The 27,458-nt window shown below is 40.7% G+C and overlaps 1 protein-coding gene and 1 non-coding gene across 14 annotated transcripts in view; both read left to right on the top strand.

Moving 5' to 3' along the window:
• Positions 1–27,458, top strand: part of FARS2 (phenylalanyl-tRNA synthetase 2, mitochondrial) — a 538,848-nt gene that overhangs the window by 426,415 nt on the left and 84,975 nt on the right. The gene's annotated exons all lie outside the window — the stretch shown is intronic.
• On the top strand, positions 18,110–18,300 carry LOC132668157 (U2 spliceosomal RNA). Its single transcript, XR_009605511.3, has one exon. It is a non-coding gene; the product is annotated as a U2 spliceosomal RNA (small nuclear RNA).

Raw genomic sequence — 27,458 nt, 5'->3', positions numbered from 1 at the left:
CATTTAGCTGCATGAAGCCTGAATTGCATTAATGGTTTTTAAAAGCAGAGAATACGGAAAGGGAACACAGAGTCATTTTCAAAAATTGATGTTCAAAATTGTAACTCTGTTTTCACTAGAAGTTTACATTATATTATGGCCAGTAGTTTATAAAGGCCTGGTATCACATTGTCGTTAAGAGTGTGGGCTTTGAGGCAGGCTGCTTACTTGGGTTCAAATACTGGCTTCACCACTTACTTACCATGTTGCCTTAGGCAAGTTATTTAACTTCTCTGTGCCTCAATGTCCACATCCGTGAGATGGGGAATTATAAGAAATAGTGCCTTCCTCAGAGTTGCTTTGAGGATTATATAAATGAGCATATAAAGGCACTGAGGACTGTCTGGCACAAAGTAAGTACTCAATAAACATTGGTGGTTACTACTAAGTTATTATGGTTATTACTCTGCAGAGTTTGGAAACAACACATTTTTGAAAGATTTTCATCCCCAATTGTTAAGACCAAGAAAAAACTGTAGATGCTTCAAGGAAGTGAATGTTGAGCTGTGCAGATGTATCCTTCTGGGGTCTCAGGCTGTTGTTTAACCACATTTAACTATAAGTAATTATCTACTTGTACACTTGCTTCCTTAAGAAGTACACTTTGTACAGCACGTTACTGAGACCAAGAAAAAACACGTAGATGCTTCAAGGAAGTGAATGTTGAGCTATGCAGATGTATCCTTCTGGGGTCTGAGACTGTTGTTTAACCACATTTAACTATAAGTAATTATCTACTTGTACACTTGCTTCCTTGAGAAATCCATGTTGCACAGCACATTATTGTCGTAGCCATGGTGGCATTTACATTGTATAAACTGGAGGGAAGTTGCCAAGAATTTTCCATTAATGAACTGATTTTTCCAGAAGGAGGTAGATACATTGTTAGCAAAATATATGACTGGCATGTTTGTCAGAAATCTTCAGGGAGATGAATTTTAGGAGAAACTAAGCATTTTCTCCTCCAAGGTAAAACCAAGTTATTAGATAATTTCAAATTCATGTCAAATTACTTAATCATCCTTTCCATAGATGCTGCTGGTAAAAATAGTTTATATAAGCTCATATCATATTTCAGACTGGGTCATTTTTTTATTTGAATTACTGTCTTCCTGAACTACCAGGTTCCCTGGCACCGACGTTCACCCCTGTTTTATAATTGTTCCCCATAACATTTTGCAATATATTAAGAGACTTTTATGCAAATTGCCAATATTATACTAGTTGCTCCTTTATCGTGATCCTTGTTAGCAATACCTGTTAGGATGAACATTATGGAAGATTTCTTAAAGTCCCATTTGACTTATTGGAATTCACACAATTACTTCCTCCTTGGCTGTCCCCAGCTTTTCTCTCCTTGTTCAGATGTTTAATTATATATTCATCAAATGTTAGACCTGAGAGAAAGATCTTGGAGAGCATATTGTCCTACTGTATCACTTTACCATCAGGATTCTTACCCAGAGAGACAAGACTTCTAGACAACACTAACCTGCTAGTCAGTTCAAGAGCTACAACTAGATTTTGATTCATTTGGTAACTATATTAAAGGGATTGAGAAGAGAATCACATTTACCCCGCGCAAAGACAAAAAAAAAAAAAAAAAAAAAAAGCCTGCCATCTCTTAAGGAAGTCACAGTTTAAAGAGGTGACAATCAGGTGAATAGATAATTACAGAATTGTCTTCTGATTTCCAGCCCGTTGCTCATTCCCCTACACTAGAGTGCCCTGTATCAGGGTGATATAATTATTTGGCATATACCGTTTTAGTCCATCTGCACAATGGTAAACTAGGCAGCTTTGTTTTTTATGCCTACCTTTACATTTATCCAATTCCTTGTTTTTCTATCTGACCTTCACCAAAAAACACTCATGAGTGCCCAAGCTATGCCAGACACCAGTGTCGCTTCAATGCTACATAGCAGGGAAAGAAAATCACAGTCCTTGGCTTCAAGTAATTTATAGTCCAGTTGAAGGAGATAGGCATATAGAGAACATAGTACAAAGATGTGTTAAAAAGAACTGTAATATAAATGACAAGGTGCATTGAAGACGGTTTCAGTGTTGCTAAATCCTCCTAAGGCTTTCACAGATATTTCATGTGTTAGTTAATGGAATGAACTTTAAAATGTACCTTCTCAGGGGCATTTACATTTTAAAGGAGGTTGGAAATCTTGCTTTACTATCTTCCCTCCTCTCCCTCTTTCCCTTTCCTTTCTCTTAAGGGAGGCATGGTAAACATGGCCAGAATGTGTTGTTTCTGAAAGAGGCCTTGCTGGTAGACCTCACTCTCGCTCCAGACTGGAGCAGCCACCTTCCTTTACCCCACTCTACAAAGAGAAGCCATTTACCAATCCTGCACTCTCTCTATCACAGTCTGGTTACCACCTTCATTCATTAGTCCATTCATTCATTTGTTTGTTCAACTGAATGTCCGCTGTGTGTAGTTACGCTGTGTGTAGTTACAGTAGAAAGCAAAGACAGACACGGCTCTATTTGAAAAGAGCTTATAGTCTAGACTAGATGGAAAAACTAAATTTAATCAATATAAATGTGAAATGACAACTGGGTTAAGTTATTAACGTGGTGTTTTAAGAATAGCCGAACACTGGTGGGAGGGAGGGCAGGGTGGGTGATGGGTATTGAGGAGGGCACCTTTTGGGATGAGCACTGGGTGTTGTATGGAAACCAATTTGACAGTAAATTTCATATATTAAAAAATAAAAAAATAAAAAAATAAAAAAATTAAAAAAAAAAGAATAGCTGAACACTGGAATCAAGGTTGAGTGCAAGGTGGGAGAGAGATGAACATTCAAAGCTGAGGAAGCACAAACAAGGATCTGGCAGGAAAAACTTGATGCATGGTGGACCCAGTAAGAAGGCCAATGTAGGTGAACAAAAGGGAGAATGTGGCGACCAGGCTGAAGAGGTGGGCAAGGCCTGACCATGCTGGGCCTTATAGGCTGGGTAAGGACATCTTATTTTATCAATAGCAATAGGAAGCCCCCAAAATGCTTAAGCAAAGCATGTTGCATGACTAGATTTGGTTTCCAAAAAGACGTATTTTGGCTGTTTTGTGGAGAATAGATTGGAAGGGGAAAGTGGGGCTACAGGGCCAAGAGATGGCTATTGCAATAGCTACACTGGAGATAATGGTAGCCAGGGCTGAGGTTATGGCCAAGGTGATGAGGGAAGTGAACAGATACTAACATTAATAAATACTAAAATTTCCAGAACTTGCTACTTATTTGACTATGAGGTGATGATGGATGACCCCAAGTGTCTGACTTGTGGAACTGGATGGATGGTGTTGCCATTTATTGATAAAAAGGACATAGGTAGTTGAGATTTAGGTTTGAACACATTGACCTTGAGGCTTACCTGAGATGCTGAGGTAAACATGTTGCACAGGCAATTCAAAATAGTCTGGGGCTTACGGGAGATATGGGGACTAGAATATACATTTGTGGGTAATCTTCATTTAGGATATATTTGAAACTGAGGGTATGGAGAAGATCAACTAGAAGAATGGAATGAGAACCAAGGGATTTGGGGTGAGTCTTGAGGAACTCAGGCATTTAGTGACCAGGGGAAGGATAATAAACCAGCATGGAATAGGCAGAGCTGGACAAGTGAGAGAGAGCCAGGGTGTGGGAGTTATAGAAGCCAAGGAATATGCATACTTCAAGACACTAAGTGTAGCCAACATATCACACAGCACATCACAAAAGTAATGACTTTGTTAATGACTAACAAAGAGCCATTGTTATTTAGGCTACATAAGAGTCATTGGCGACCTTATTGAGAAATGAGCATTTTGGGGAGGCAGAGGTGAGGTTTAAAGTGGATTGAGAAAAAAGTGGGAGGAAATAGAGACAGTGAGGAGAGACAACTCAAGGGAAGGAGAGAGACCAAGTGGTAGTTGGAGGGGATGTGCGAGTCAAGGAAAGTTTTATAAAAAAAGTAGTAGACTTCTGTGTATTTCCAAGTCAACAAAAAACACCAAGGATGAACCCCAATGTAAAGTATGGATGTAGGTGATGATTATGTGTCTGTGTACGTTCACCAAGTTGTAACAAATCCCCTTTGGCAGGAGATGTTGATAATGAGGGAGGCTATGCATGTGTGTAGGAGGGAGGTATATGGGAAATGTCTGTGCCTACTTCCCATTTTTGCTGTGAACCCAAAATTCCTCTAAGAAATAAAGTCTATTAAAAAGTCAATAAAAGGATCCAGTAGAGAAGGAGAGATTGACTACATGAGTGAGGGAGAGAGGGCATACCCAGTGGTGCATTGTTCTTGAAAGAAGACGGGACATCATGGTACCCAAAGCTGAAGGAGGTGAATAGCATTGACCTCAGAATGGAGAGACAGATAACTATAGGTTTCTCAGTTCAGCGACTGGAAATTGATGGAGCCCCCACCTGAGTGGCTTCTCTCTGCTCTGTGAAGTACATGGGAGGGCTTTCTTGAGGATGAATGAGGGAGAGGTCAGGTCAGGGTGGTTTGAGGATAATGGAGAACATTTGAAATAGTATGATGGAGTGGGGAAGCAGGCTGAGCAGAGAAGCCAGGCCTTTGTGTGGTGGGTGCTGTGAATGAGGATGAGGCTGTCCCCCTGTGGTTCGACTTAGGCACAGATCCTTTCTGGGGGTCTCATACTGCCAAAGCACACCAGCCTCCTTCCTTCATTGGGAAACCTTTTATTGAACTAATCTCTCCAGAAGTTACTGTGTTCAACTGGACAAAAAGATATTTTACATTGAATGAAAAAAAAAAAAAAGGAAAAATGTTTTTATTGTTTTGCTTAGATTTTCTACTTGGGCTTATCTTTGACATGGATCCAGGCCACTGTAATTTTTTATTAACTTCTTACCATGAGTTATTCTGTCTCAACATGTTTTTAAATTCACAACATGTTTTTTTCACAGTATTCGTTTCTTCTCTTAGCTCTTTTATTACAGACTGTATTTTTCATTTGTTATATGTCCCCATCCTTACAATGCATTGCTTACAATATTATTACTGCTGTTCTGTATGCATATTATTGCTTTAGTTTTGCAGGGACTTCCCTGTGAATAGCAGAATGTAATTTATGAAATATGACAATCATTGTCGTAACACCTCTGTGCTATATGTTACACTTGCTCCAACAACAATGTGGAAGTCGTTACCCATACTGCCAGCTTCCAAAGCTTCATGTAACCCCTTGTGTGCAGAAGGAGCCTCCCAGGATTCCTCTCAGGATGTAGTCAGAGAGAGAAGTATTGTCTACTGAGGCCATTCCCATTTCTGGCATTTGCCATTTCAACTAATTCAGGAACAAGTGTTACCTAGATTAGTTGAAATGTGTGTAAAGACCGCATAATACTATCAGTAATTAACCAAAATTATAAGTATCTAAGAAAATGATGCTAACTAGCTATTTTTCAGGTTCTTTCATGAGAAGCTAGCAATGTATAATAGCACTGGTCAAAAGGGAAGGTGCTCGGGGAAGGCTGCCTGGGTTTGAATGCCGGACCTGCCATTTGCCGGCCATGTGTGACCTTGGACAGGTTAGAACTTCTTTGTGCCCCTTTTTCCTTCTGTATAAACTAGACCTAATACTACCTAATCTCATATGATTATTCTAACCATTGAAAGAGTTAACTCACAGGGCACCTGGGTGGCCCAGTCAGTTAAGCATCCGACTTTGGCTCAGGTTGTGATCTCGCAGTTCATGAGTTTGAGGCCTGTGTCGGGCTCTGTGCTGACAGCTCAGAGCCTGGAGCCTGCTTCGGATTCTGTATCTCCCTCTCTCTCTGCCCCTCCCCCACTCATGTTCTGTCTCTCTCTCTTTCTCAAAAATAAATAAACGTTTTTTTAAAAAAGAAAAAAAGAGTTAATATAAAACTCTTAGAACAATAGCTGGCACATACTAAGCACTTAACAGAGTCTAGCTATTTTAGATACTAGAATGGGCTTCAGAAGTCTGTCTTCCTGCCTCCTTTTGTTGGAGGTTTCATTTAGGAGACACCTCGTCTTCATCACATGCAACTTTAAAAGTAGGTTATTGTATGTCCAGTTTTTCACAGTGTCTAAATTCATATGATCTATAGTAATAAGATTTTATATTATATGAATGTTGATTTATCATTTTCCATATATGCAATAAGCAGTATTTATTCCCTTTGCATTAAAAACACTACCCCCACCCCACCCACCCAGGAGGAACAGCATGACTCTCAGAGACACAGAATACCTTCCTCCAGCTTGGTGCACATAAATAACATTATTTTTTAGCTCTTTTAGACTATTTAGCCGTGGAATCAGATGATTGAACTTCCCAGAAAACAGTCTTCCTAAATCTGTTTGGATGGAATCATTTGCTGTAAAGATCCAGTGTTATTCAGAGCCACTCTGTGCTCCCTTAATTGAAAAGCTCTGACAGTGACATTGAAGAGAGATTGCCTTTGGGGCCACCAGCAGACAGCTTTCCATAGCATCTTATATTGTTAATGATTCAGAGAATGTTTTCCGATGAGATCAGAAGCAATCCACTAATGAAAAAGTGGAAAGAACTTAAGAGCTTAAAAGAGAGGAGAGGAGGGTCGTGAGAAAACCTAAAAAAAGACAAAAGTTGGTGAGGACGAAGAGGTGGGGCCAGTTCCATGGCAAATTTGTCATTTGTCCCAGCCTAGCTACTCAGAATCTTTTTTTCCAGTAGGAAGAGGAAGGAGAGTGAAGAAGCCTTTGAAATGATGTGAGGGAAGTCAGAGACAGACAGGAGTGAATTTGGACCAGGTTCTGCCCTATATATCTTGAGACAAGATTTGGTCAGCACTATTGTTCGCTCCTGGGCCATTATCAGTGTGTCTACTAGAGGCTCCAAGGATGGACTGTCCACAGCTGCCCAGTGCCATGCCCTGCAGGTGCTTAGGTGTCCCCATGGATAGATGACTCTGTTCACAGCCCACAGCTGCTATCTTCCTCCACCTTCTTCAGCCTTCCTCAGCACTACTCCACTGTTGACAGAGCAACAGTGGAAGTGCAGGCTAACACAAATTAAGTGGCAGTCTTGGGATTTTAAAGAAAAAAGGTAACTTTTTCATTTTAGAAATGAAAAACGTAATGTCTGCTGTGTCAATTCACTATATATCCCCTGAAATGGCTTCATCTCTATGCTAATTTTATGCTGAAGATAGAAACTCTCCTGCACTAGAAGAGGAGAGAAAGGGCCAGAAATCAAAGATATCTGAGTGGCTAAGAGCCAAGTAGACCCCTTCAACTCAATCCCACTTAGAAAATGTCCTCTGAGCTGGCCTGGCCCTCAAGACAGCTGGCATTGCCATTAGGGCCATGTTAGGGAAGGGCATCACCTCCCACCCAGGAAATCAACCCCCAAGTCCTGGGCATGGATTCATGACCAAGAGAGTCTACATATCTCTCCTTGGTCTTGCATCAGTGATTTCCCTGGTATATCCATATCCCAAAATTGACTTCCTTTGATTTCCTCGACTTCTATTTTAGATGAATAATTAATTCATAAAGTGTCATCTCAAAAGCACAAAGTAACCCATAACTCCATGACTGTAAATGTTTTGAATAATGGACATTGTATTGTGTTTAGATCTGGATTTGTCTATTTCTCATGGTAGAACATGAGATATTGAGGACAGGAACCTCATCTCTTCACCTAGCACTCACATGAGACCTTCCTCAGAGTAGGAACTTATTACGTACTTGTCAAATTTTATAACTGTTGCTCTCCAGCGATTTCTCTGGGTCTGTCCCCTCATAGTTCAAAGGCAGTTGGACAAAGAAGAGATTGGAAGGGTCCTGTTTTCACTGCTTCTTCATCACACAGAAGCTTCTCTTTATCAGTTTGATCCAGTCCTCTTCACCTAGTTTTCTCTATTCCTCCATACCCAATAATGCTGGCTTTTTGTTTACTTTATGTTGTTTTAAAGAGACAATTTCATGATGAAAATGGAATATACTCTTTCAGGCGCAGGACTAAGACCAGTAGGAGAAAATTATAAGAGGTTGACCTCAGCTCATACAAAGAGCTTTCTAACAATGGAGTATTTGTTAAGCAGAATCTGGGTGGTCACATAAGACTATTGTCCTGACAGAGCCTAAACTGAGGCTCAGCTGGCCAAGGTGCTGACTGGTGGCTTTCCTTGGGGACCCTCTAATATCCCTAAAGCCTGAAACCTCAGCTGGCTGATGGCAATGGAGGAGATGCAGCAGGTGGGTAGGAGGCCATGTTCCTTAGGCCCACTCTAGGGACAATGCTAGGGCTGGCGGTCTACTGTGTTTCTTGAGCCCATGGGGCACAGCTTTGAGAATGCGCAGAGAATGCTGACTAGACAGGCATAATGCAGGCCATAATGCAGCTTGTCTTCAAAACAGAAAGAATTTCTTGGAGATTTAGTACTCACACACTCCTGAGGGATTTGAGATGAGAATGTCAAGGAGACACAGAGGCATCAGTGTGTGTATATGAGGTGGTTTCTATCTGCTTGATAATAAGACTGTATGCTTTATGTTTCTATTGTATTCATTTTCCCCTCATATGAGGATGTCTGAGCCAGAAACACATAGCCCAGGGCAGGCATTTCAGTGACCTAGAATAGAGAAAAGTACATTATAAACAGTTTTTGGAAACATAAGGGGCTGAAATGCATTTAGCCATTTGGAAAGATAATGGAAATTGTGCTTCTTTCTTTTAACTATTTCCTTTGAAGTTTAACTATGTAGTATTGCCTTTTTAATTCTTTCACAAAACAGACCCTGGCAGAATTCAAGTGGGTAAACCAAAAGCTAGCCACAAGCCAGCTACAGGGTGACATCGCAGCAGAAGGTGAGAGCCTCCTGCTTTCTCTCTACGGCAGTTGCACTCTTCTGAATAGAACGAGTTGGTGATCTGGCAAGAGTATCATGAGGGAAAAGAGGTGGCTATAATTGTAGAGGCATTGACATTGAAGAGACCTAAAGAGGGGAGGTGCATCTAGCCCCACGGTAGGATCCCGAAGTAGGAAAGGAGGGTTCCTAGCCATAGAAGATCTAGGGTACTGTGCTTGAAAAGACTATGGTGTTTATTAAATCACTGAACTCTGTTAACCCCAAAATATTGAGTTCCTCCTATGTGTAATGCCCTGAAATAGGAGTGGTGAACTATACAAAGAAAAATCCAACTCCCTCAACTAACTTAGAATATTTATTTCTTACCTAAAAGAAACAGAAGTAAGGGGCACCATTTTTTTTTTTTTTTTTTTTTTTTTTTTTTAGAGAGAGAGGGAGCAAAGCACATTAAAGCAAGCTCAGTAAACACTTGCTGATTAACAGCCACTGCAGGTCCCAGAATGTGCTTTGAGTTGGAAGAGGTGCCAATCTAGATGCTCCATGAGTGACTCTTGATAACAAGAGGGCAGCCAGCCTCATTGTGCAAGAACCGTATTGAGTCTTCTCCTGTTCAGTACCGGGAGCTCCAAGAGGCTTGCCAGTTGAAAGGAGAGACAAAAATTTAATCAATATTTAGTGCATGATGAAGATTTGCCATGTACCGTGCATATGCAGTGCTAGACACTAGAGATACAAAAATAGACGAAATGATCAAAATGTGATTAAGATCATGACCAACAAAACCAAAATCTGGGGAGAAAAAAGAAGTATCATTTGATATTAAAGATAGCCCCTTAAAAAAAAAAATCAATACCAGTCATAGAGCCAGTGGCTGAATTCATAGAATTATAGAATGTCAGACCCAGATGAGCCCTTAGCTCTGTTCAAAGCTCTTAGTTTGCAAATGGAGAAATGGAGACAGAGCAAAGAGAGGTGAAAACATCAACCACATTTAGTTAGTTTACATTTCTTTTTCTCTGAGTTTCCAGTAGGTAAACACACCTTGAGTGGGTTGATGAAGACAGATGCTCTCTCTTCTTAAACTGTGTTGGCTGCTGGTGACCACCTCTTAGAGCAAAAGAAGCACTTTCTGACATTGATGAGAAATTATGCCTGTGGTGTGTGTGCTTCCTGAGCTGCTGAGTTTTGTCTCCAACCCCCTGCTTTATTGTTTCCTGGCACACACTGCTTTCATGCCCGTCATCAGAGAGTTTCTCTCAGCTGTTCCTCAGCTCGACTCCTTCAGAAGTCTCTGTACGCTGACAATAAATAGTTGGTCTGAAAACAGATGAGAGGTTTTAAAATATGGCTTTTTCCCCCAAGGGATGATTTAGGGTTCAGTAGCTTCAGTTATGTTGAATTTTACTTATAAATGGGGGTGACTTGTATATAATGTGAGTTTTATTTGTCTTTTATACACAGCCACATTAGCAAATATTTATGTTTGCTCTTGTACTGCTGGACAGCGACAGCAAATATAAATGATATTGCACCAGTTTAAGTGTGGGACTGACTTACCCAAATGTCTGTATGACAGTGAAATAGCCAGCCAATTGATCATTTTGGTCAGATCATCAGAGAAATCAGTGGGAAAAGAACCCCTAAAACCTAACTAAATGAATTGATTTTTAGGTGGTTTTTACAGCTTGATTCAGGCAAATATTTCAAAAAGAATATTATAAATATATATATTTATATAAATATAAAGAATATTATAATAAAGAATATTATTTAGAAACAGCTGAAGCAAAAAGGTGTGGCTTTGAAGACATATCCAAGCTGGAATCCTGGTTTTACCTTTTGGTTGCTGTATGCCTTGATCAAGTTACTTCTTTGGGTCTCCGTATGCTCACTTGTAAAAATGAGGATAGTAATACTTACTGGGTAGTGTTTTCAAGAGAGTTGTGTTTAAATAATAAATCTGGAGTACCTAGCGCATACCTGAAACAAACAAATGTTAATTCCCATCCTGCTGTGGGAATCATTTTATAACACCGTGTCCACATTGTTATTCGGGCCTTCACGGAGAGAAGCTTGAGCAGCTTGTACTCGGCGTTCATCATCAGGTCCTGTAAGAAACAGCCATATGCAATGTGTTACCGAATGTCCAACAGGAAGATTGCTGAGGATCTTATCCATTATTATCCTTCAGCACCCCCTCTATAAAACCTTCTGTGAGAAATGTCTTAAGAGTTAACTGCCAAGAAAAACCTGGCTTGCCTTAAGGTGCAGGTAAATTTAATCTTAAGAATTATGTTACTCACCACTTTCCCTTTCACTCTGGTGGGGAAGAGGCTCAGGGCTGGGGGTGAAGGTCATCCGGCTCCACGCAGAAGCCTTCAGAGCTTGCTGTTTGCATTGCCCTCTTTCCTGATCTCTGCAGGCCTACTCTTCCTGAAATTTCCCCTCCCCACACTGTTCTGTCAGGAGAGAGGTGCCACTAGATGGATTTCAGCCACAAGTCTGGACTTGCTGAATCCTGCCCTATGAGCCTCTCCTGCCCCCTGTGGGCTCTTGAGAGAATCAGCTGAGAAGGCAGCCTAACAGAGGGGATGCTGGGCTAGCACCTTGTCAGCTTCAACAACACCCAGCACCCCAGTCCAGAGCTGGTGAAGGACAAGAGGGTCTGAGTTGGCCAAAGCACCCTTGTACCTCATTCTCAACCCACACCTGCAGGTCTCTCTTTGTATTTGCTCATATGGCTCATGGCCCTGGAGGGGAACAGGGAGGGAGTGGGCTGAAATGAGTCTGGCTTGAAAAGGCGTCAGTGGAATACTACGTGGCAATGAGAAAGAATGAAATATGGCCTTTTGTAGCAACGTGGATGGAACTGGAGAGTGTGATGCTAAGTGAAATAAGCCATACAGAGAAAGACAGATACCATATGGTTTCACTCTTATGTGGATCCTGAGAAACTTAACAGAAACCCATGGGGGAGGGGAAGGAAAAAAAAAAAAAAAGAGGTTAGAGTGGGAGAGAGCCAAAGCATAAGAGACTGTTAAAAACTGAGAACAAACTGAGGGTTGATGGGGGGTGGGAGAGAGGGGAGGGTGGGTGATGGGTATTGAGGAGGGCACCTTTTGGGATGAGCACTGGGTGTTGTATGGAAACCAATTTGACAATAAATTTCATATATTAAAAAAAAAAAAAGAAAAGAAAAGGCGTCAGTAACATACCACCCCTCATATTTATTCTTCATTTTCATTCATATCTAAACGTTTTTTATTATATATTTTCTCTTGTAAGCCTCTTTAAGGCAAGAAGTGAAAACATGAAGCTTCACAGATCACATATACCAATTAAATGTAGCATGTTAATGACATATGCACTTAAATATGGGTGATTCTGCCCTAAAGGCACATGTATACAAAGGGTATGCAGTGGCCAGGGCCAGCCCGAGGCAGTTTGGCTATTCGTCAAGTCATAGTTAGGTTCTCCTTCTTGAATCCCATAAATCAATACCAAACAAATTAACTTTCATTGAACAGGCAGTATACCTCACTAATCATTGCAGATATCACACTGCAGGAAGTCATCTGTTTACAGGGCTGTGTCTCCTACTCAGCTCTTAGCTTCTAGAAAGCAGAGACCAAGTCTTATTGTTCTTTACATTTATAGTACTCAGCCCACAACTGATGCATAATAAATGCACAAGGGATGAGTGAATAAGTGAGAATTTTTCAAATGGGGAGATTATTCAGAACAAATGAAGTATAGAATATCAGAATATTTTATGAGGAATGGCAGTTTAAGTTGTTATTACTTGTAGGTACTTTGAGAAACACAGACTGTTCCCCTAACCAAATGCTACTGAGTAAGATCCTGCTTTAATGGATAGATAAACATGATTTCTCATTAGCATGCATAGCACTGAAGCCCAATTTTATGTTGTTGTTGTTGTTTTTAAATAAATACACTTTATAAGTGTTTCCATGTATCTTTTCTCTCAAAAAGCTTATCATCTGACCTACAGTGTTCAATTTCTTAGCCGGCCCTGTTCTACTGACAATATAAAAGTTTCAACTGGGACTCTCCAAAATTATTACTAATTGTTAATGAAGATGAAGTTAGGTGGTTCTACCGGATTTATATTTGCCTGAAACATTTTTATTTTTGGTGTCCCTATTGCGTCCATCCGAGACTACACATTCAGCAGCCTACAGTCTATGCCTGACTATACAAAAGACTCGAATGTTCACACACTATAATAAATAGTGAGTGTCAGTGAACTTGTTATGGTAAATGCTTAGGTAATTACTTTCTGCCTTAGTTAGGGGACGTATGGTGGCATAAGCTAAAATTATTCCATCTCGAGACAAACCCTGAGGTGGCTGTTAGAGTTAAATATAATTCATTTGCAGCATGTTTATTATAGTTAAATTTAACTAATTTAGGGCCTGCTGCTGGCCAACAGCTGAGGAGGAGGAAGTTTCAGCGTCCATGAGTTCCTCAGAAAGAAAAAATGAGGCTCCACGACTGAGCTTTCAGAACATGACGTAGGAGCTACTCCCACTCTGTCTCCGCTCTTCCTGTCCCCAGAGTTGGACGGCTTTGTTGCTCAAAGTGGTTGGTTAATGAGCTGTTCAGGCATTGAATTGTGTGGTGTGGCAACAGGAAATCTCAGCATTAAACTGGGGTTCTGTGCAGTTCTCTGTTTCTATTCAGAACTTCCTGAAGTTCCAGAAAGAACCCTTATATCCAGCATCATTGTGATAACAGATTTCTCTGTAGATTATTAGCCCCCTCCTTTCATTAACCACTTCCTCTCAGAGTCATAGGGCCAGTTTGGTTATTATTTCTCCCTAGGCCTTCCAACCTAAAAAAGTGTTTACTCTGGAAAAAAATAGAAAAGAAGGACTTCCTCAAAGAACCAAAAACATGTCTACAGAGGGTCATTTACCTTTTAAAAATGTTTCCATCAAAGGAACACTTTTTAGAGTAGAATTTGTGTCACGAGAGATCTCCAAAGCTAGATGGCTTACTCTACCAACGGTGGTGAGGGGACATGCACAGGAGAAACCACACGAGTGTGGAGAGGTGAACACCTATGAGCCTTCCACTTTTGTCCAAGAATTAAAGTTAAGACTCGCTGTAGGTGGGCTGTTCCCCTGAAGATAGGGACGGTGCCAGGAGAGGAAACAAAATTCCAATCATCGTGAGGAATGAGGATTTGAGGAAAACACTGTCCTAGTTTTCAACAAAAATATCATGTATCTACTTTGGAAACATGTGTGCTGTTCTGATCACTCAAGAGAAGGTGGCATTTGGAGAAACTCCAGAGAAGGATGAGTGGATGAACACAGGAGTCAGTAGGTGGCTATGTGAGAGTTAGGAAACAGCAGAGCCCCTTCAGTGGGAAGATAAGAGCACAAAGACAGCATCGAAGTATGTGGAGTCTCAGGCAGGTTCACTGGGGTCAGGACAGTCTCCTTCACCAGATCCAAAGTACAAAGCCAGCAGGGCAGACCACACTCACCCACACCCGCAGTCCCCAAGACTCCCCCCAGCACACCTGGCCCAGCCTCACTAACCGGTCACTCCAAATGTCACTATTAAGCGTACCGAGGCCAGGCTTTCTGATTCTCAGGCTGGCGTTCTTTCCACTGTGCACCACAGTTGCTTTCCTTGGACCCAGACTCTTCTGAAAACTTCCCTCTTCCATTTTGATCAGATCAATTTTGGTCATGAGAATGATTTGTGACTTCAATGGGCAAACTATGATATAAAAAGTAAACTGTGTAAGTTACATAATTTTGGGGGCAGTTAACTTTTCCTGAAGATTTAGTTTAGGCTATTAAAATTCAGGAAAACATAATATAGCTTCTCTGTACCTCCCCTACCCCCCCCTCCTTAAAAATAGCATCTGAAGTCTCAATGTAGCTGAGTCACTACTTGGTGTGATCCAGGGCTAGGCTGCAACTGGACCTGTCAGAATGAGGCCACAGTGATTCATGACAGAAACGAAGTTTGGTTGCCACTGACGACATGTGTTCCTTTCTGTTTTTGGAATTTGGCAACACCGTGTTTTGCCTTTGGAGTAGAAACACCTTTGCATGGTGATAGTAATGGGATGACACAAGCCACTGCCATGAATGCACCCTCTGTGCCCTCCCGCTGTGACATACAGAATCCCTAGCCAGTTAGGGCAAAACATGGGTAATTAGCATAACTAAAGACCTATGGAGACTATAACTGGGCAGGAAGTTTATCACATCTACCACTGCAGCTCAATACTAAGTCAGTCTACCAGCCAAGTGTTCCAGCACCTTCTTTGTGCCCCAAACTGTGCTTCCCATTGAGAAGAGACAACATAGACTGAATAGATGTGTCCCTACCCTAAAGGAACTTGAGGAAACATAAACCAGTGACAGCAGCAGCTTGTACTTCCCATGTTGATTCTAACAATATATGTGTCTGCTTCAAACCAGCTTTGTACATTGAGGGCAAAAGCCTCATCTTGTGCTCATACATGGTGCCTGGCATGAGGTCAGTCATGCTTCAGGAACTGAAGTGCACGGGTACTACCTATAGTACCTGCTTGCCTCCCTCTGTGCTCAGGACTCAGCACACCATTCCTCCATGCCCATCTCAGGACACAGATTTGGGCCCGTCCACCCTGGTGTAATGTCCAGAGGAGGGAGAGGAGAGACATGTCAGTAAGGACACAGTCACAATGGCTTTATTTAAAAAAAATTTTTTTAACATTTATTCATTTTTTGAGAGTGGGAGAGACAGAGCATCAGCAGGGGAGGGGCAGAGAGAGAGGAAGACACAGAATTAGAAGCAGGCTCCAGGCTCCAAGCTGTCAGCACAGAACCCAACGTGGGGCTCGAACTCACGGAGCGCGAGATCATGACCTGAGCTGAAGTCAGACGCTTAACTGACTGAGCCACCCAGGTGCCTCAACAATGGCTTTATTCTAAAAGTGGGACTTGGACAGTAAAGAATTCTGTGCTCTCCAACACTGGTGTAGAATTTAGCCAAATTTATGCTAACTGGACTTGTGCCAGCTCTTTTGAAGTGAGGGGCAGATATAATAATCGTGGGTGCTTTCCAAGAAATCAAGCTACTGCTTCGCTGCAGTGCTGACAATGCTGGTTTCAGACAATGTCAAATTTATGGAGAGTGTAGAGCAAAGCTTCCGAAATGGGGTGCCTTAGGACACAGATGTACACACACACAGGTGTGCCAACATCGTCATCTCCAGAGCTCTTTGGACACCTAGATATGCCTGCAGGATGGCATGGATTTATAGATGAATATAAATACAGACATAATGTGTATAATGTGTGTATACATTGCAGAAGACTAGAAGACTATACAAGATGTCAACTGCTTATGTCTGGATGGTAGGATTATAGTATCCTTTAATTTTGCTTACATATTTATCTTCATTTTTATATAATTTATATGAATTAACCATATAACTTTTTAAGTCAACCAAATGCTAACCAAAATGTTGAAGACTTGCCAAGTTTTTTGGCCCAGCCAAAGATTCATGTATATATTATATTCCAGCACTGACTTAGAAACTGTTTGTCCTCTTTTTTTTTTTTTTTTTTTTTTGTCATTTTAAAAATGACTATTTTCAGTTGGTGCGTACTCTTCAAAAAAAATAATAAAAGAAAGAAATGGGAAAGCCGGTGTCACAAATCAGAGAAATGTTGCATGTTGACAGATTCACACCACTTATTTTCTTTGTATCTACTGGCCCAAACTGGTAACAGCCCAAACTTTCTCCATTTGTAAATATTCTCCTAAAGGCCACTTCCTTTTGTGTTTGATATCTGGATTAAGAGAAGACCCTGATGGTCAGATGTTAGTTCCAATTGGCCCAACTACAGGGGACACTGATGCTTGGCCCCTGGAGGATGTTCAAATACCCTGAAGCAATAGGCTGGGAAATCTTGTTTCTATCCTCATCCTCCACTTATCGAGCAACTATAGACAAGGGGTACTGATTTGACTGTTATATTTTATGGCACGTGAAATTTATGAAATGTTTACAGTCATTCATACTTGTTTTGTTCAACAGTTCTGTGAATGCCCAATTTCTTTTTGCCTGGGCTCAGATTCTTAAGCAGGGGTTAGAAGCACGATATTTGCCTTTTTCTCACATTGGAATGCTTGTAACCTAAATAAGATCAATGTCGTTGTTCTTCTGGGAGAAGCACTATTTTAGCCCGTTTTCAACGTTATAAAGTATAAAATACTTCCATATTTGGAACTCTGACATTTTGTACTCAGGGAGATTTTTTAAAGATTGTCTTGTCCTGTTCCTTCATTATACAAATGAAAAAGTTAAGACCAACACAGTCAGAGGAAAATGTCCAAAGTCCCAAGAAGTGGGTAGTGGCAGGGCTAAGGCCAGAGCTTAGTTTTCTTTTTACTACTTCTATTCTGTACTTTTTACCTAATATTTCCCAATTATTATGGGTAACTAAAATATTTTCTAATCTGCATTTTTTTAGGGAGAAACGAAATAAAAAGCACAGTATCTGGCACAACATGGTCAATAAATATTTGGTGAAGAAGGTATGGATAAGCTTGCATATATTCACCTATTGAGTCAGTAAAAACTATAGCATGTTTGCAGACACAAACACATAGATTGGTAGGTGGGTAGGTAGGTAGATGGGTGGATGAATAGATGACATGTAGTGGGTAATAAGTAACTGGTAATGGCACGTGTGTTCTCAGCACAAGGATTTAGTCACCATGTGTCCCCAGTCTACATGGCTCTCTTCAAAGGAAGAGGTTCTGGAGAGGAATGACATGAGATTCTAGGAAACAGAGAAAATATACTCCTTTTCATTGAAAACCTAGCAGAATTGCTGAAGTCATAAAGCCATATGCAACCTGTGTGCATGTGTCTTGTTATCTGTATAATATTGTCTACAGTAACTGTTTAGTCACAAAATATGTCACCTGCCATTCCACTTGTACCACGTATAATGTTGAAGAGACCTATTAAATTAGGGTAAGTCATAGGGGAAGTGTAGTAAAAACATCACCCTGTAATTAAACAGTATATCTTGATTTTGGAGTTGTGCTTCCAAGTTTCGTTTATTTTACAAGAGTAACTTAGAAACGTTAGAAAGAGTAACTTAGAAAATTAGAAAACATTACAAGAAGAGCTAATCTTCACCAAAACAGAGTGAACAGTTTAGAGATAAAGAACACAATCACTTCTCGGCCTTTTGACTAAGATCAAGTGTAGTATCTGTTCTTATAAGTTTACAGATAAAGAACACAAACCAGGACAAATACATAAATACCCTACAGAAGAACATTGTTTTCCTCATGTTTTCCATTGGTTAACATATCCGGCAGGAAGTTAAATTTCATTTTCTTTTCTGTGTCACAGAACATGTTTTCTTAATCACCTTCTCCACATATTGAACAACATCTTGATGATAATTGTGGCATATGCTACATTGAAACTATGGCAAAAATCATCCTTTTTCTCCCACCTAAGGGAAATTTCACTTTTTTTATTGAATGAAGAAGGCATTTAAAGTATAAATTAAAATAAAGTCTATTCAATTTGGTTAGGCTCATATAAAACTAATAAAAGCAGTCCAAACAACCTGACTGAAGTTTGCTACAGAAAAGTTTAATTAACACACTCCATTTAAGTATGTAGGAAGATTTTCTAAATGATACGTAAAGATGCTAGCCTCACTAATCAAGGAAAGTCACTTGAATGGAACATTAGTTGAATGAGGGGTGTCTATACTCGTCTATTATTGATGAGTTCTTTATTTGATTCGGCTTTTTCTCTCCTTCATTCTCCTATTAGGCCCTCATTAATTCAACTGGACTTTGTATTTGTTAAATACAAATGTAATATCATACACATTAGGCCAGCTATGTATCCAGAAATACGCATTTATATAATCTTCCATTTTTAAATCATGAGACTAACAGTATATTTTATTGCACATGAATCTGGTGTCCTAGTTTAGGATCTGCTTAAATTCTCAATAACATCCTCATAAAAGGATTCAGGGAGCACAGCTAGCCATAAGGACATATATGGTGTCACATTAAGGTAGGATGTATGCCATGTGCCTTGTGATAATACATTAAATGATTCAAATAGGATTTTATACAAAGATCAAAGCAGTTTAGAAAATTGTAGATGGAGCCATATTTCTGCATGCAAAAGTCTCATTTTGTTTATATCTATTAAACTCTCCCAAACTTAATAGGACTTAGTCTGTACTTTTATACTATATTAGTGAGAAAAAGTCCTTATGGTCAACTTTCTGTGAATGTATGCTTCATCTTGCCTTGGTGGTAATGACTGCAAGATTCCCTCTCTCACCCTTGTATTGTCCCATGATATTTGCTGCTTCCTGAAGTCAATATAGACAGACTCGAGCCAACTTAAATGTTGTCTCAATATTTGCCTAGTACAAAGAAAATTCCATTTGAGAAATCCACAGAGCATAGTCATTCCTGGAACAACTAAGAGGTGGTTATTACTGTTGGAAAGAATTACTTTGCCCTGCTTTACTTTAACAGTGACCAAAATAGATCTTTAAAAATCTATCTCAAATTCAGAGGCATATGTATATTTAAAGTGCCCACACGTCGAGATTGTTGCTCATTAGTTTCATGAGCGGATATTCTTTTAGTTAAAAAAACATTTGAAATGCATAACCGAAGATGATTAATTTCATATAATTTATATTTGTGAATCAAAAGATACTCTTATCAAACCATGTATCTTTTTTTTTTTTTTTTTTATGAACATGGTGCAAACGCTGATAATCAAAGTCACCATAACTAAAAAGGACTGGTCCGTAAGACAGTCGTAAAGTAGCTAACATTTGTGTTCAGCTTTCTTACATTTCCTTCTTCTAACTCTCTTTCAACAAGTTCTTTCTTCCCACCTTTGCCCCTTTACACCATAGTATCTGTTAAGAACTTGGCAATGGGCCAACATAATAAAATTCCATTAGCCAGACTTCTCTAACAACAAAGTAGTTAGGTGATATATTCCAAAGACTTTCTAACAATTAGAGCCACAGCAAAAAGACACAGGCAGGTGCCTTTGATAATCAGTCCATGTGTGTGTGAGGAAGTCCTGCAGGTGCTAGATGAATCCCTGTTAGGAATATTGGCCTGGCAACACTGCTTTGGGAAATCAACCTGGCTTCAGTGAGTAGGACAGAGAAGAGTAGGCACCCACCCCTGGAAGAGGGACAAGCAAGGGACTGTCGCCAAAGCCCAGGGTCATTGTTCCTTCTCCCGTGTGCTTGTGTATGATTGTGTATTCTTTTTTTTTTAATGTTTATTTATTTATTTGTTTTGAGAGAGAGATAGAGAGCAAGTTGGGGAGGGACAGAGAGCAGGAGACAGAGAATCCCAAGCAGGCTCTGCACTGTCAGCACAGAGCCCAGTGTCGGGCTTGAACTCACAAACTGCAAGATCATGACCAGAGCCAAAAGCAAGAGTTGGACGCTTAACCGACTGAGCCATCAGGTGCCCTGAGTGTGTATATACATTTCTAACACTTCTGGTTTTGCTTTGCACTTGTTTGAAATGTCTGCGTGTCTGTTTCATCCACTTGGTGGTGAAATTCCTGAAGGCAGGAATTCTATCTTGTGCCCAACACAAAAGAGGCACTTAGAAAATGGGTGTAGAATGAATGAGTGAATGAATCAGTCTGTCAAGCAAACAGTTCATTCAAGGGACACCAATGAGAATATGGGTTCAACTGATAATAATGAAAATTGCAAACAATGGATGGATGTGAAATACATAGAGGTAGAAATAAGAAAAATAAGTGGTCGATGCCTCTAGGGCTTGGGCTGAACAAAAGGGAGAACAAGAGTGGCAATGGGTTAAATGGGGAACTCTACAAGAGAAATTTCATGAGGGAAGTTGACAATATCCTTTCAGACAAGTTGAATAAAAATTGACAAACTGGGTATCAAAAATCTTTTCCTCAAAGAAACAGTCCCTAAGTGTGCCTCTGACACCTGTCTTACATACCCAACCCAATTTCTTGGAGATCTAAGATAGATTACTTACCAACAGAAAGAAACTATTTTGTAGATATGGTAGATGTATATGGTTTAAAGAATACTTCCATCAATTCTTTAAAAAAAATTTTAATGTTTATTTTTGAGAGAGAGAGATACAGAGCATGAGCTGGGAAGGTGCAGAAAGAGAGAGGGAGACACAGAATCCAAAGTAGGCTCCAGGCTCTGAGCTGTCAGCACAGAGCCCAAGGCAGGGCTCAAGCCCACATACCACAAGATCATGACCTGAGCCAAAGTCAGACAATCAACTGAGCCACCCAGGTGCCCCAAGAACACTTCCATCAATTCTTGAAGGTCACCATCCTTTGTAGACTTGGGGGCAGGTAAGGGATCTAGAAAAGCTGAGACTGATGCCTTGAGAAGGTTCTCACAACCCGATAGAAGCCCATCCTATAGTAAGGTAACTGCTGGCAGGGGTCAGCCACCTAGGACTTATGTCCTTTAAAGGTACTAAATCCACATCAGAGAAGACACTTATACTTACAATCTATGCTATAGATTGTGTGCCCTGAGCCACCACTGGAGATAGCCTCTTAATATCTAAATAAATAATGTTCGAGGGAGGAGATTCACCTCATTTCATACCCAGCCATCCTTTAGTAGCTCGAGGGCTTCTTGGGCACTGTTTCTGCTGTCTGATAGCCTCTGGAGCCCCAAACATGTCTCATTCCTACATCCTCTAGAAATGCCAAAGAAGGGTCTACCTTAGCTAGGTGATATGTAAGCTAGGAGGAATGTATCCTGATATGTGCACATTAAAGTCTGTGAGTTACAAAGAGGACATTTTAAATAATTCATTTTCAGTTTTCAGCCCCTCATTCCTCAAAGTTTTAGAGTGAGCCCTCTAAATTTCCCAAGGACTCCCCTGAAAGTTCTAGCAGAGGACAGGATGCAAAGGTATCTGCTGTGTGTTTTCTTGAATTTTGTCCATTGTCTCTCTGATATCCTAATGAATTAGCCTGCAATCTTGTCTTGACCCAAAAGTGGTGCCCCTTGGATCAGAAGGAATGTCTAAAACACATTGATCTGTGGTTGGAATAGTAAACTAAGCTCCAGGAACATCCTGCCAGAGGCCTGTCCTTAGGAAATTGTCTCAGATTTTCTTGCTGGTGAAGGATGATATGCTGCACCTGACCTTCTGTTGAAAGCCAGAAAACAAAGAGGAGAAAGCAAGCCTTTTACTTTCTAACATTTCCTTCAGGCTATACTTTCTTAGGGTTGATACCCTCTATATCTTTAGAGACCATATCTGCAAGACATTAAAACTAGGTCCTCAAAATGAGTGATCACCAGCCTCTGGTTATAACCAAATATGTCCTCAGGTCGCAAGCCTTCTCTTACCCTTTCCTTTAAAATCCAAACAAAAATATTCAGCTGTATGCAACCATCATGCCCTGTGGAGTTTCTGCAGATCTCTTGGGGATAATCATGCCCTCCTCTAGCTCTTGTTTCTGGCTCTTTTCTCCAGCACCCCTACGGTCTTGGCAACACTCCACAGGTTGTTGGCTTCATGACATTGATCACTGCACCTCCTTTTAAGTCCTCAGGATACCCTAAGTGGTGCAGTGACTTATAAGAGATTGGAAATAATGGAGAGGAAACTAAAACTGAATTTCTGCATCACAGTTGTGACAGTCAATCAGTGATTTGTCACCACAGTGAATCACTTACTGGCCATCTCTTGTCTTGTTTCTGGAGTAACACCAGGAAGCAGCTGTCTCTTTAGAGGAAATTTATTATTTCCTGGCTTCTCCCTAGTGCCTGCTCTTTCCTAAACTCCCATCTCTTTGGCCTGACCCAAGGAAGCTTCCACAAATAGGTTTCTTTCATTACAACCCCTTATGTGGATATCCTTTTACTTAACTACTAGAGTGGTTTAGCTTCCTCTGTTTCATCTTCCCTGTTCTTGATGATGATGATAATAATAATAATAATAATAATAATATGAATAATAATAAGTTGATTAAAGTGTTTTCCCAAACTACAGGCTTCTTCTCCCTCTGTAGCAGAATTTTATCTTTAAACCCAATGTGGAAATAGCTGCATCTGGGTGTAAGTTAACAGCAATTGTATCTTTCTGCTACTTAATGAAATTTTGATTTCAACCAAGTCCAGTGGCTACCATTACAGTGTAGCTCAGATGCTGAGACTGAATGAGGTCATGAGAAACAGCTGCATGGTCAGCACACTTGCGTGCTCTTGGACATGGCGTAAATGTAGGCAAAGTTGTATTTCAGTCCACAACCTTGAGAAAAGGTGCCCTTCCAACAGGAAGACTCATAACCAGGCAAACAAGACTGTAATTCTAATGGTAAAAGTAGCCATGGGTTATGTAGTCATCCAAACCACTAGCAGGTCCAGTTATCCCCCACCATTGTTTATCCACAGTGTCACAGAGAGAAGGATTTAGGGTAGATATCTCTATCAACAATAGAGGTAAGACCTAATGAAAGTGGTAAATGAGAATTATGGTAAACCAGAGTTAAAAACCAAAGCAGTACTTCCTGTATTTCTCACATAGCTACTCTCTGGTTCATTTCCCTGTCCCGTCTTTCTGCCATCATCACCACAGACAGCTGGTGTGGAAGATGATTGATTGTTGTCTTTTTATTATACTTCTTCTAGAAAATTCAGCAGGTACTCATAGATCCACCTGAAACTAATGTAACATTGTATTAACTATACTTCAGTTTAAAAAGAACCAAAACCAAACAAAAAAAAAAAAAACAAAAAAAACTGCCCTAAGGAATTTATTTGAGAAGAATTCAAAGAGTTCTGCATTATTATTTATAAGAAAATTTGGGAACAACCTGTATGTTACCCACGGAGAAACAAATCAATTCTGCTTTCCTCATCTGAACACAACTATTTTGCACATATTCAACACTGTGTTACTTTAAATAATTGTTAGAGACATTGAACAAAAGGTTCACAATATAGTAGGTTTAAAGGTAAAGAGTAGGCTAGGTGTTGTAATTCTACTTTTATGTAGATTGATGTATCCGTAAGGGAGAGCACGACAAGCACACGTGTCACAGTGGCCAGTCCAGCTCACAGGACTACAGGGGATTTTTACTTTCTTCTTCATACTTTCCCATGTTCCCCAAGTTCTTGCCAATGACTATTTCGCCTATACACCAAGAGGGGGAAATGTTTAAAGAAGAAAAAGAAGAAAACCGCATAACTTTACAGCCACTTACCGAGCATTTTAACAATAATCCTCAAGATATACAAGCCCTTTCTTCCCCCTCTGACTCTGACTGATTCATCCCCTAACAAACTGCTGACTGTTTTCTCAAGAGAGCAGAGGAATAAAATAGGCTCTGACTGGCGCCTGTATTAAAGTCTTTCCAGCTCCCTTACAGCTGCTGCCTCTTCCGTCCTCTTCCTCCTCTGGTGCCTTTTCCTGAGTCTGGCTACACTTGGCCAATGGTTGAAGTCATTCTTTCATAAATAATTTGTGCAGTGATTTGGAGCTTTCTGACGACAATCTACAGTTTGTTCCAATAAACTGATGCAATAGAGAGAATTTGGGCTGCTCTGTGACAGACATCATGCAGTTGGGTTGATTCTCGGCCCTGGTCAGAATGTGGGTTTGGTTCTGCTGAACTTCTGATCCTACCTCAATTTATGTGGTGTTTTTACTTTCAGTGAACTCAGTGGCCAAATGCCCCAAAGAGGCGAGGTGAGTTATATAGCACGGCACCTTGATGGAATATTACATAGTTGTTAAAAATTACAAAGACTGGGTTGCAACATCAAAAAAGTGTTAAAAAATGTAAAATAGGAAACAAATCAATACCTATATGTGGTTACGACAATGTAAAAGTATATACTTGTATTTTGAAAGGGATAGAGGAAACATGAGGAAATGAAAATAATTAATTTGATGGCAGATGATAGAAATTTTTAAAATTCAGCAATGTGTGTTTACTGGGCACCCACCATATGCCTGACACCGTGCTAGCCATGTCTATTTTTATTTTAATATTTACATATTTTGAGACAGAGAGAGCAGGGGAGGGGCAGAGAGAGAGAGAGAATCCCAAGCAGACTAAGCACTGTCAGCGCAGAGCCCGATGCGAGGTTCGAACCCATGAACCGTGAGATCTTGACCTGAACTGAAATCACGAGTCAGACACTCAACTGACTGAGCCACCCAGGTGTCCTGTCCTGTCTATTGTTAAAATTTAGTTCTATAATATTTAATAATATAATATGGTATAGTATAATATAATATAATATAATATATTAATGTAATGCAGTTTCTAAAGAAATGTAAAGTAGTGTGGTGGAATTCATCTTTGTAGATGTTACTGTGGGCACTATTGATTGCATAAAGGGTACCCTTAATATACTATTCTTTTCCACACTGGATCCAGGAAAAGCTTATGCTGCTGGACTATAATATATCTGTTGAGTCCTCAGGGAGCCAGATATGGCCTTTCTCCCATCTGCTGCATGTTATTCTTTCACACACACACTCAGCGGATGGGTGCCAGGTTCTGTTCAGGTGTGGGCAATACACAGGGACCAAGACAACAGGGCTCTGTCCTCAAGGGGCTTCTGGGCTATTGGGAAGGACAGGAAATAAGTTCATTGGCAGTGTGATTTCAAGTAGTGATATGTACAGTGAATGACAGTAGAGTACAGAGACAGTGAAGCAGAAAGCAGTAGCTTATTTTCAGGAGAGTCAGGGAAGATCCCCCTGAGAAAACAGGGAAGTGAAAGAGCAGCCAGGCCAAGTCTGGAGGAGGTGGAGGGAAAAGGTTAGGGAAAGGCCCTGAGACAGGAACTAGGTTGGTATGTTTGTGAGATGCAGTGAGTCAGAGAAGCTGGTGAGCCTGGGAACTCTGTGAGCCACAACATGGAAACTTTTCTAAGTATGATGGCAAGTTTTAAGGAGTGTTAGCATGGTTTCTACTTGGGTAGAGAATGGACTGTCAGGTGGAGGAGAAACAGAGGACGAGCTGCTGGTGGGTTAGCAGTCCAGATGAAAGGTGAAGGAAGTTTGGCATGGGAGGCTGGCATAGGCATGGAGGGAAGGCCTGTTATGAAGGCAGAGCACATGGGACACGAGGAAGAGTCAGGACACAAAGATGTCTCCTAGGTTTAGGATTGAGTCACCAGGTGAATGGTGATGATGTGCTAGGAGGGAGGAACAGTAGGGTCTGTTATTTTTTTTTTTTTATGTTTATATATTTTTGACAGAGAGAGAGAGAGAGAGAGAGCGAGCGCACAAGCAGGGGAGGGGCAGAGAGAGAGGAAGAGATAGAATCCAAAGCAGTCTCCAGGCTCTGAGCTGTCAGCAGAGAGCCTGACGTGGGGCTCGAACCCACAAACCATGAGATCATGACCTGAGCTGAAGTCGGACACTTAACCAACTGAGCCACCCAGGCACCCCAATTTCTGTTATTTCCTAGTGAAAAGATTACTTAGATCTGATCTAGGTCAGTCTGGAATATGCTGCTAATTCCCAGAGTTCTATGGCTGTATCTTCAAGGGTAGGAAAAGGGTTTCATGGGCCAATGGAGAGACTTCCAGCTTAGGAGCCCAGAAACCTGAGTTTGGTCTGCCTCTGCTATAAAACAGAAGTTTCATCTAGGACACATCATTTCACTTCTCAGAATTACAGTTTTCTGTATATCTGCCTTTCAGAGTTTTGTAAACTAAAGTCCGATACAGATACATAATGGTGTCATTCTTGTTACCTACACACTTGTATATATTAGCATTCCTGTTTAGAATCATGACCCAGAGTATGCATGAAAGCACAGGTCAACAGAGGATTGCCCCTGATTTGCTGACTTTTAAAAAAGCCCACTGATTCACCTCTGGCCTGTCGCCCAGCACCTGCTGCACCCCCATCACATGCAAACACTGTGCACTCGTCCTCAAAACAAATGACTTAGCAAGATCCGCTTCAAGAGTGAAACAAAAGCATATTCTAATGTATCCCTGAGTAAAAAATTAAATTTGCATTCTGTTCTCTGAGGACTCTTGCTAACTGAGGTAGTTGGTTGCTTTTCATTCTCACGACCCACCTGTGTTTGTTTCCAAGGGCCATTTCCAGGAGCCTTACCCTAGATTAAGCCAGCCATATAAATGAGAAGCCACAACAAGAAGCTGACTTCTCCCCTCCAAGCACTGCTTAATGGTCCTAATCAGCAAACTACTTTCTCCCTCTTAAGTAGCATCTTGAGAAGTCCCAGTACCTGTCACTTCAAGATGGCATCTTCTATAGTGGATGGAGAGGTGGAATAGGATTTGAAAGGACAATTGAGGGAGCTAATCTAAACCGTTAGGTGTTTTCTTGCTAACAGGAGCCTGATTCTATTACGTCTGTTAAAGGCTCTAATAATAAGCAGGTTTCTTGGGGCACCTGGGTGGCTCAGTCAGGCGTCTGACTCTTGATTTTGGTTCAGGTCATGGTCTCATCATTCATGGGATTGAGCCCTTCACTGGGCTCCACACTGT

The sequence above is a fragment of the Panthera onca genome, chromosome B2 (genome assembly GCF_046562875.1).
Source record: "Panthera onca isolate mPanOnc1 chromosome B2, mPanOnc1 haplotype 2, whole genome shotgun sequence".
Lineage (NCBI taxonomy): Eukaryota > Metazoa > Chordata > Mammalia > Carnivora > Felidae > Panthera > Panthera onca.
This window is presented reverse-complemented; position numbering and strand designations above follow the sequence as displayed.